This window comes from Arachis ipaensis, chromosome B05 (assembly GCF_000816755.2).
Source record: "Arachis ipaensis cultivar K30076 chromosome B05, Araip1.1, whole genome shotgun sequence".
NCBI classification, from domain to species: domain Eukaryota; kingdom Viridiplantae; phylum Streptophyta; class Magnoliopsida; order Fabales; family Fabaceae; genus Arachis; species Arachis ipaensis.
Window position 1 is genome coordinate 84461842 of NC_029789.2, and position 11406 is coordinate 84473247.

Genomic DNA, 11406 nt, shown 5'->3' on the forward strand with positions numbered 1-11406 from the left:
TAATACAATAGTAAGAGGTCCTATTTATAATAAACTAGCTACTAGGGTTTACAGAAGTAAGTAATTGATGCATAAATCCACTTCCGGGGCCCACTTGGTATGTCTTACAGCAAAAGGGAAAAGCATGAGCCTGTAGACTTCAGGATCTACTCCATTAGTCTTAACAGTATCACATATCTGCAAGAATTCAGTTAAGAACTGAAAAGGATCTTCAGATGGAAGTCCATGAAACTTGCAGTTCTGCTGCATCAGAGAAACTAATTGAGGTTTCAGCTCAAAGTTGTTTGCTCCAATGGCAGGAATGGAGATGCTTCTTCCATGTAAATTGGAATTAGGTGCAGTAAAGTCACCAAGCATCTTCCTTACATTATTATTATTTTCGGCTGCCATCTCCTCTTCCTGTTCGAAAATTTCTGAAAGGTTATCTCTGGATTGTTGTATTTTAGCTTCTCTTAATTTTCTCTTCAGAGTCCTTTCAGGTTCTGGATCTGCTTTCACAAGAATGTTCTTATCCTTGCTCCTGCTCATATGACAAAGAAGAGGGCACAGAAAAATAATAATAATAATAATAGAGATCCTTTATACCACAGTATAGGGGTCCCTTTGTGAGTGGGAGAAAAGAGGGGGAGATAAAGAATGTAATATAATGGAAGATACACAACTGTGAGGATGGCAGAGATGTGAGATGAGATGTTAGTATATGAATGAATAAATAGAATAAGATGGGGAAGGGATAATTTTCGAAAAATATTTTTGAAAAAGAGTTAGTGATTTTTGAAAATAGTTTTTGAAAAATGTTAGTAATTTTCGAAAATTAAGATTTAAAAATTAAAAATCAAAATAATTAATAAATCAAAAAGAAATTTTGAAAAAGGGGGAAGATATTTTCGAAAATGAGAGAGAGAGTTAGTTAGGTAGTTTTGAAAAAGTTAAGAAACAAACAAAAAGTTAGTTAGTTAGTTGAAACAAATTTTGAAAAGATAAGGAGTTAGGAAGTTAGAAAAGATATTTTGAAAAATTTTTGAAAAAGATAAGATAAGAAGATATTTTTGAAAAGATATGATAAAAATTAGTTTTTGAAAAAGATTTGAATTTTTAAAATCACAATTAATGACTTGATTCACAAGAAATCACAATATATGATTCTAGAACTTAAAGTTTGAATCTTTCTTAACAAGTAAGTAACAAACTTGAAATTTTTTGAATCAAAACATTAATTGTTTATGTTATTTTCGAAAATTTAATACAAAAATAAGAAAAAGATTTTTGAAAAATATTTTTAGAATTTTCAAAAATAACTAAGAAATTTGAAATAGATTTGATTTTTGAAAAAGATTTTGAAAAAGATAAGATTTTTAAATTGAAAATTCGATTTGACTCATAAGAAACAACTTGATTTTAAAAATTTTTGAAAAAGTCAATCCAAATTTTCGAATTTGAAGAGAGAAAAAGGGAAAGATATTTTTTTTTTGATTTTTTTTTGAATTTTTTATGATGAGAGAGAAAAACACTAAAAAGATGCAATGCATGAAATTTTTAGATCAAAACATGTGATGCATGCAAGAATGCTATGAATGTCAAGATGAACACCAAGAACACTATGAATGTCAAGATGAACATCATAGACACAATTTTGAAAAATTTTTAATGCAAAGAAAACATGCAAGACACCAAACTTAGAATTCTTTAATGCTTAGACTCTAAGAAACGAAAAATGCACATGTAAAACAAGAAAAGACACAAAACATGCAAATGCAAAGATCAAACAAGAAGACTTACCAAGAACAACTTGAAGATCATGAAGAACACTATGAATGCATGAGAACTTTCGAAAAATGCAAGATGCACATGCAATTGACACCAAACTTATAACATGACTCAAGACTCAAACAAGAAACACAAAATATTTTTTATTTTTATGATTTTATGATTTTTTTGTATTTTCTTTTAATTTTTTCGAAAATCATTTTGAAAAAGAAAAAAAAGGATTCCAAAATTTTTAATATGAATTCCAGGAATCTTGCCATGTTAGTCTAAAGCTCCAATCTGAGGGTTAGACATGGCTTAATAGCCAGTCAAGCTTTAGCAGAACTTTACATTCAGTAGCCAATTTGCTAAGAAAGATAAAGAAGCTCTTCTCTTGAGTCCAAAAGAATTGAGACATGGCTTTACAGCCAGTCAGTCTTCAACATGCTTCATGAAACACTAGAATTCATTCTTAAAAATTTTGAAGAAAAATATATTTTTGAAAACATTTTTTTTTCGAAAACAGATGAGAAATTTTTGAAAAATTTTTGAAAAGAAAATAGAAAGAAAATTACCTAATCTGAGCAACAAGATGAACCATCAGTTGTCCAAACTCGAACAATCCCCAGCAACGGTGCCAAAAACTTGGTGCACGAAATTGTGATGTCCAGGCTCAAACAATCCCTGGCAACGTGAGCAACTTGGTACGCGCAATCGTGATTACACTTTGATTATGTAAAATTTCCAAAGATGATCAAAGATACCTAATACAATAGTAAAGGGTCCTATTTATAATAAACTAGTCACTAGGGTTTACATGAGTAAGTAATTGATGCATAAATCCACTTTCGGGGCCTACTTGATGTGTGTTTGGGCTGAGCTTGAGTGTTGTACATGTAGAGGTCCTTCTTGGAGTTGAACGCCAGCTTTTGTGCCAGTTTGGGCGTTCAACTCTGGTTTTGGCTCCTTTTCTGGCGCTGGACGCCAGGTTTGGGTAGAAAGCTGGCGTTGAACGCCAGTTTACATCATCTATTATTGGCCAAAGTATAGACTATTATATATTTCTGGAAAGCCCTGGATGTCTAATTTCCAACGCAATTGGAAGCGCGCTATTTCGAGTTCTGTAGCTCCAGAAAATCCACTTTGAGTGCAGGGAGGTCAGAATCCAACAGCATTAGCAGTCCTTCTTCAACCTCTGAATCTGATTTCTGCTCAAGTCCCTCAATTTCAGCCAGAAAATACCTGAAATCACAGAAAAACACACAAACTCATTGTAAAGTCCAGAAATGTGAATTTAACATAAAAACTAATGAAAACATCCCTAAAAGTAACTAGATCCTACTAAAAACATACTAAAAACAATGTCAAAAAGCATATAAATTATCCGCTCATCAGCTTGTCCTCTTCAATGAGGATGTCTCCCTCTATGTCAACTCCAACCGAATTGCAGAGGTGGCAAATAAGGTGAGAAAAGGCTAACCTTGCCAAAGTAGAGGACTTGTCAGCTACCTTGTCGAGTTCTTAAGGTATAATCTCATGAACCTCTACTTCCTCCCCAATCATGATACTATGGATCATGATGGCCCGATCTATAGTAACTTCAGACCGGTTGCTAGTAGAAATGATTGAGCATTTAATAAACTCCAACCATCCTCTAGCTATAGACTTAAGGTCCAGTCTTCTTAATTGAACCGGATTGCCTCTTGAGTCAATTTTTCATTGAGCTCCTTCTACACATATGTCCATGAGGACTTGGTCCAACCTTTGATCAAAGTTGACCCTTCTAGTGTAGGGGCGTGAAATTTCTTCCATCATTGGCAAGTTGAACGCCAGCCTTACATTTTCCGAACTGAAATCTAAGTAGTTCCCCCGAACCATGGTGAGCCAATGCTTTGGATTCGGGTTCACACTTTGATCATGGTTCCTAGTGATCCATGCGTTTGCATAGAACTCTTGAACCATTAAGATCCGGACTTGTTGAATGGGGTTGGTGAGAACTTCCCAACCTCTTCTTTGGATCTCAAGTCGGATCTCCGGATACTCATTATTTTTGAGCTTGAAAGGAACCTCAGATATCACTTTCTTCTTGGTCACAACTTCATAGAGGTTGTCTTGATGGACCTTTGAGATGAATCTCTCCATCTCCTATGACTCAGAGGTGGAAGCAATTGTCTTCCCTTTCCTCTTTCTTGAGGTTTCTCTGGCCTTAGGTGCCATTAATGGTTATGGAAAAACAAAAAGCTATGCTTTTACCACATCAAACTTAAAATGTTTGCTCGTCCCCGAGCAAAAGAAGAAAGAAAGAAGGAAAAGAAGAAGAGAAATGGAGGAGAGGGAGAGAGGGGTGTATTCGGCCAAGGGGAAGAAGAGAGGGTTGTGTTGTGTGAAAATGAAGAAGGAATGAGGGGTTTATATAGGAGTGTGGGAAGGGTTAGGGTTCGGCCATTAGGGTTGGGTTTGGGAGGGAAAATAGTTTGAATTTTGAAGGTAGGTGGGGTTTATGGGGAAGAGAAGATGGATGTGAGTGGTGAGGGGGTGATGGGAAAGAGGGATTGAGGTGATTGGTGAAGGGTATTTGGGGAAGAGAGTTATGAAAAGGCGTGAAGAGGAGAGAAGAAAAGGTAAGGATCCTGTGGGGTCCACAAATCCTGAGGGGATCTTGTGGGGTCCACAGATCAAGTGGGGTCAAGGACTTAACATCCCTGCTCTAATTAGGCGTGTAAAATGCCCTTGCTGTGCAATCCTGGCCTTTAACGCCAGACTGCTGCTTGTTTCTGGCGTTAAACACCCAAATGTAGCCTGTTTCTGGCATTTAACGCCAGGAAGATGCTTGTTTCTGGCGTTAAACGCCAGCTTGGTGCTTGTTTCTGGCGTTAAACGCCAGACCGATGCTTGTTTCTGGCGTTTAAACGCCAAACTGCTCTCCTGCAGGGTGTGCTGTTTTCAATGCTATTTTTCATTCTATTTTTGATTTTTCAGTAGTTTATGTGACTTCACATGATCTTCATCCTAATAAAACATGAAATAACAAAAAGAAAATAAAATAGATATGATTAAATAACATTGGGTTGCCTCCCAACAAGCGCTTCTTTAATGTCAATAGCTTGACAGTGAGCTCTCATGGAGCCTCACAGATAATCAGAGTAAGGTTGGAACCTCCCAACACCAAACTTAGAGTTTGAATGTAGGGGTTCAACACCAAACTTAGAGTTTGGTTGTGGCCTCCCAACACCAAACTTAGAGTTTGACTGTGGGGGCTTTGGTTGACTCTATAGTGAGAGAAGCTTTTCATGCTTTCTCTCAATGGTTACAGAAGGAGATCCTTGAGTTTCAAACACAAGGTTGTCCTCATTCAGTTGGTGGACCAACTCTCCTCTGTCCACATTAATCACAGCTCTTGCTGTGGCTAGGAAGGGTCTTCCAAGGATGATGGATTCATCCTCATCCTTCCCAATGTCTAGGATTATGAAATCAGCAGGGATGTAAAGTCCTTTAACCTTTACTAACACGTCCTCTACTTGTCCATAAGCCTATTTTCTTGAGTTTTCTGCCATCTCTAATGAGATTCTGGCAGCTTGCACCTCAAAGATCCCAAGTTTCTCCATTACAGAGAGTGGCATTAAGTTTATTCCTGACCCCAGGTCACACAGAGCCTTCTCAAAGGTCATGGTGCCTATGGTACAGGGTATTAAGAATTTGCCAGGATCCTGTTTCTTTTGAGGTGATTTCTTCCTATCCAATGCATTCAGTTCATTGGTGAGCAAGGGAGGTTCATCTTCCCAAGTCTCATTACCAAATAATTTGGCATTCAGCTTCATGATTGCACCAAGGTACTTAGCAACTAGCTCTTCAGTAATGTCTTCATTCTCTTCAGAAGAAGAATACTCATCAGAGCTTATGAAGGGCAGAAGGAGGTTCAATGGAATCTCTATGGTCTCTAGATGAGCCTTAGATTCCTTGGGTTCCTCAAAGGGAAACTCCTTATTGGTCACTGAACGTCCCAGGAGGTCTTCCTCACTAGGATTCACGTCCTCCTCCTCCCTTGTAGGTTCGGCCATGATGGTCAAATCAATGGCCTTGCACTCTCTCTTTGGATTTTCTTCTGTATTGCTTGGGAGAGTACTAGGAGGTGTTTCAGTGACTCTTTTACTCAGCTGGCCCACTTGTGCCTCCAAATTCCTAATGGAGGACCTTGTTTCATTCATGAAACTCACAGTAGACTTAGATAGATCAGAGACTATATTTGCTAAGCTAGATGGGTTATGCTCAGAATTCTCTGTCTGTTGCTGAGTGGATGATGGAAAAGGTTTGCTATTGCTAAACCTGTTTCTTCCACCATTATTAATGTCTTTTTGAGGATTTTGTTGATCCTTCCATGAGAAATTTGGATGATTTCTCCATGAGGGATTATAGGTGTTTCCATAGGGTTCACCCATGTAATTCACCTCTGCTATTGTAGGGTTCTCAGAATCATAAGCTTCTTCTTCAGAAGATGCCTCTTTAGTACTGTTGGATGATTCCTTCAATCCATTCATACTCTGAGAGATCATATTGACTTGTTGAGTCAATATTTTGTTCTTAGCCAATATGGCATTCAGAGTATCAATTTCAAGAACTCCCTTCCTTTGAGGCGTCCCATTACTTATAGAATTCCTCTCAAAAGTGTACATGAACTGGTTATTAGCAACGATGTCAATGAGTTCTTGAGCTTCTGCAGGCATTTTCTTTAGGTGAATGGATCCACCTGCAGAATGGTCCAATGACATCTTTGATAANAAATGGGAAAAGCATAAGCCTGTAGACCTCGGGTTCAACCCCATTGGTCTTAACAGTATCACATATTTGCAAGAATTTAGTTAAGAACTGAAAAGGATCTTCTGATGGAAGTCCATAAAACTTGCAGTTCTGTTGCATCAGAGAAACTAATTGAGGTTTCAGCTCAAAGTTGTTGGCTCCAATGGCAGGGATTGAGATGCTTCTTCCATGTAAATTAGAATTTGGTGCAGTGAAGTCACCAAGCATCTTCCTTGCATTGTTATTATTTTTGGCCATGTCTTCTTCTTTTTCAAAAATTTCTGTCAGATTTTCTCCAGAGAGTTGTGCTTTAGCTTCCCTTAGCTTCCTCTTCAGAGTCCTTTCAGGTTCAGGATCAGCCTCAACAAGAATGTTCTTATCCTTGTTCCTGCTCATATGAAAAAGAAGAAAACAGAAAAGAAAATATGGAATCCCCTATGTCACAGTATAGAGATTCCTAATGTAAGTAGAAGAAGAAAAGAAATTCGAGCACAGAAAGAGGAGAGGGTTCGAATTTTTAAATGAAGAGAAGTGTTAGTAAATAAATAAAATAATTAGAAAGAGATGAGGGGGAGAGAATTTTGAAAATTAAATAAATTAAAATAAAAGTAATTTTGGTTTTAATTTAAAATCAAAGTTAGAATTCGAAAATTAAAAAGAAAAATGAAATTGAATTAAATTAAATTAAAGTTTAAAACAATTAGTTAATTAAAAAGGAATTTTAAAAAAGAGGGAAGGGATTTTCGAAAATTAGAAAGAGAGAGTTAGTTAGGTAGTTTTGAAAAAGATAAGAATCAAACAAAAAGATAAGATTGATTGAAAAAGATTTGAAACTTAATTTTTGAAAAGAAGTTAGAAAAGAAGTTAGAAAAGATTTTGAAATTGATTTTGAAAAAGATGTGATTGAAACTTATTTTGAAAAAGATTTGAAAAAGAAATTAAAAAGATTTGATTTTGAAAATTAAAGTTGATTACTTGACTAACAACAAACTAAAAAGATATGATTTGAAATTTAAAGATTGAACCTTTCTTAATAGGCAAGTAACAAACTTAAAAATTTTTTAATCAATCACATTAATTGTTAGTAAAGATTTCTAAATTATGAACAAGATAAAAAAAAGATTTTTGAAAATTAATTTGAAATTTTCGAAAATATGAAAGAAAAAATGAAAAAGATTTGATTTTTGAAAAAGATTTGAAAAAGATAGAATTTTTAAATTTAAAATTTGATTTGACTCATAAGAAACAACTAGATTTTAAAAATTTTTGAAAAAGTCAAGTCAAATATTCAAATTTTATGAGAAGAAAAGGGAAAGATATATTTTTTTTTATTTTTGAATTTTTAATGATGGAAGAGAAAAACATCAAAAAGACTCAATGCATGAAAATTTTGGATCAAAACTAGTGATGCATGCAAGAACACTATGAATGTCAAGATGAACACCAAGAACACTTTGAAGATCATGATGAACACCAAGAACTTATTTTTGAAAATTTTCAAGAAAAGAAAAACATACAAGACACCAAACTTAGAGATTTTCATGTTTAAACACTATGAATGCAAAAATGCATATGAAAAACAACAAAAGACACAAAACAAGAAAATATGAAGATCAAACAAGAAGACTTACCAAGAACAACTTGAAGATCATGAAGAATGCAATGCATGAATTTTCAAAAAATGCAAGAGATAAACATGCAATTGACACCAAACTTATGACTTGACACTAGATTCAAGCAAGAAATATCAAATTATTTTTTATTTTTTGATTTTATAATTTTTTTATATTTTTTGAAAATTTAATTGGAAAAAGAAAAATAAGGATTTCAAAATTTTTAATAGGAATTCCAGGAAACTTGCACTGTTAGTCTAAAGCTCCAGTCCAGGAATTAGACATGGCTCACTAGCCAGCCAAGGTTTCAGTGAAAGCTCTAGTCCAAAACACTAGACATGGCCAATGGCCAGCCAAGCTTCAGCAGATACAAATCAGGCATACAATAGCTGAATTGCTGAAGAAGACAAAGAAGCTCTTCTCTTAAGGATAAGTGAAACCTCGGTCCAAAAGATTTGACATGGCTTAACAGCCAGCCAGGATTCAACATATCTCATGAAACTCTAGAATTCCTTCTTAAAAATTCTGAAGAACATAGAATAATTTATTTTTTTAGAAATCTTTTTTTAAAAATATTTTTTTTTCGAAAATAAGAATAATAAAAACAAAAAGACTAAAATTAAAATAAAATTACCTAATCTGAGCAACAAGATGAACCGTCAGTTGTCCAAACTCAAACAATCCCCGGCAACGGCGCCAAAACTTGGTGCGCAGAAATCATGACGGTTCATACCTTGGTAACGGTGCTAAAAACTTAATACGCACGTTCATAATCTTAGTTCTTTGTCACAACTTCGCACAACTAACCAGCAAGTGCATTGGGTCGTCCAAGTAATAAACCTTACGTGAGAATAACCACTTGGATTTTCTGCCGAATTCTTAATTCAAATTTGAAATGTACAACGATTCATTCGATAGCTTTTTTTTTTCTAATAAAAAGGGGTCTATTTCTGCCCGAACATTCCATAAAAATGAAATAGATTTCCATGTTAGGGAAATTTCCTATTTATTATTAAATCACCTACTCTAAACTTCCGAGGACATGCGAAAAATGATAATAGGTCTCGTCGTTAAGGTGAAATTTCATGATCAGAGGTTGAATCGATCATCAGAAGAAGAATTACGCCAAAAATTAGGATACATTCTGGGAAAATAAGACTTCCATCGAAGAGAAGCAAATGAAAGGCTTTCATAAAAATTCTCGTTAAACTCCCCCTTTTCTTTTCTTTGGCCATTTTTTTCATTTTTTTAATGATTGCCGGGACCTTCTCTTGAATTCTCAAAGCTTCTTTCGCTCCATCCCCGCAGGGGCAGAGAACCCATGGCTGTTTCTTCTCCATTCGCACCAATCCGCCTACTCGACTTCTTATATTAAAAGTGATTGGTGTATTTGTTTCAATAACCCATATATATCTGACAAGTCGCAGTATATGTCAACCCAAGATGCATCTTCCTCTCCAGGACTTCGAAAGGGAACTTTTGGTAAGGGTCGATCCCACGGAGATTGTCGGCTTGAAGCAAGCTATGGTAACCTTATAAATCTCAGTCAGGCGGATTCAATTGATTATGGAGATTTAATAATTAAAAGATAAATAAAACGTAAATTAAAGATAGAGATACTTATGTAATTCATTGGTGAGAATTTCAGATAAGCGTATGAAGATGCTTGTTCCTCCTGAACCTCTGCTTTCCTATTATCTTCATCCAATCATTCATACTCCTTTCTATGGCAAGCTGTATGTTAGGCATCACCGTTGTCAATGGCTACATCCTGTCCTCTCAGTGAAAATGGTCCAATGCGCTGTCACTGCATGGCTAATCATCTGTCAGTTCTCGATCATACTGGAATAGGATCCATTGATCCTTTTGCGTCTGTCACTACGCCCAGCACTCGTGAGTTTGAAGCTCATCGCAGCCATCCCTTCCTAGATCCTACTTGGAATACCATAGACAAGGTGTAGACTTTCCGGATCTCAAGAATGGCCGTCCATGGATTCTAACTTATACCACGATGATTCTGATTAAGAAATCCCAGAGATATTCATTCAATCTAAGGTAGAACTGAAGTGGTTGTCAGGCACGCGTTCATAGGTTGGGAATGATGATGACTGTCACGATCATCACATTCATATTGAAGTGCGAATGAATATCTTAGAATCGGAATAAGCTTGAATTGAATAGAAAAATGATAGTACTTTGTATTAATTCATGAGGAACAACAGAGCTCCACACCTTAATCTATGGTGTGTAGAAACTCTACCGTTGAAAATACATAAGAACAAGGTCCAGGCATGGCCGAATGGCCAGCCCCCATAAAGGTCTAAGATAGCATAAAACCGATCAAAGATGATCCAAAGATGTAAATACAATAGTAAAAAGTCCTATTTATACTAAACTAATTAGTAGGGTTTACAGAAATAAGTAAATGATGCAGAAATCCACTTCTGTGGCCCATTTGGTGTGTGCTTGGGCTGAGCATTGAGCTTTACACGTGTAGAGGCTTCTCTTGGATTTGAACTCCAGTTTGTAACCTGTTTCTGGCGTTTAACTCCACTTTGCAACCTGTTTTTGGCGTTTAACTCCAGAATGCAACATGGAACTAGCGTTAAACGCCAGTTTGCATCGTCTAAACTCGGGCAAAGTATGGACTATTATATATTGCTGGAAAGCCCTAGATGTCTAATTTCCAACGCAATTGAGAGCGCGCCATTTGGAGTTTTGTAGCTCCAGAAAATCCACTGTGAGTTCAGGGAGGTCAGAATCCAACAGCATCTACAGTCCTTCAACCTCTGAATCTGATTTTTGCTCAAGTCCCTCAATTTTAGCCAAAAATTACCTAAAATCACAGAAAAACACACAAACTCATAGTAAAGTCCAGAAATGTGATTTTTATTTAAAAACTAATAAAAATATACTGAAAGTGGGGAGTATGGATCGCCTAATGAAATCCAGCCAGCCCCTAGCAACTGGCTTGAGGTCTCCTCTCTTCAGTTGGTTTGGGACACCTTTTGAATTGGTTATCCACTCCGTTCTAGGGAGGCATATGTCCTCTAGAACTTGATCCAACTTTTTATCTTTAGCCATTCTCCTGTTAAAGGATTCTGGATCATCCTGCAGTTGAGGAAGTTTGAGGAATTCTCTCACTTTGTCAGATGGAAATAGATAATCCTGCCTCTGACCATGGTTCAAAGAGTGCGAAAGGCAATTCCCTCCATTCTTTGCTTATCTGTCAGCCACATATTTGCATAAAATT

General features: G+C 36.1%; 1 long non-coding RNA gene across 1 annotated transcript; it reads left to right on the plus strand.

The window, feature by feature from the left end:
* Nucleotides 757–9162, plus strand: LOC110262899. Its single transcript, XR_002347912.1, has 3 exons — nt 757–767; nt 4957–4963; nt 9004–9162. It is a non-coding gene; the product is annotated as an uncharacterized LOC110262899 (long non-coding RNA).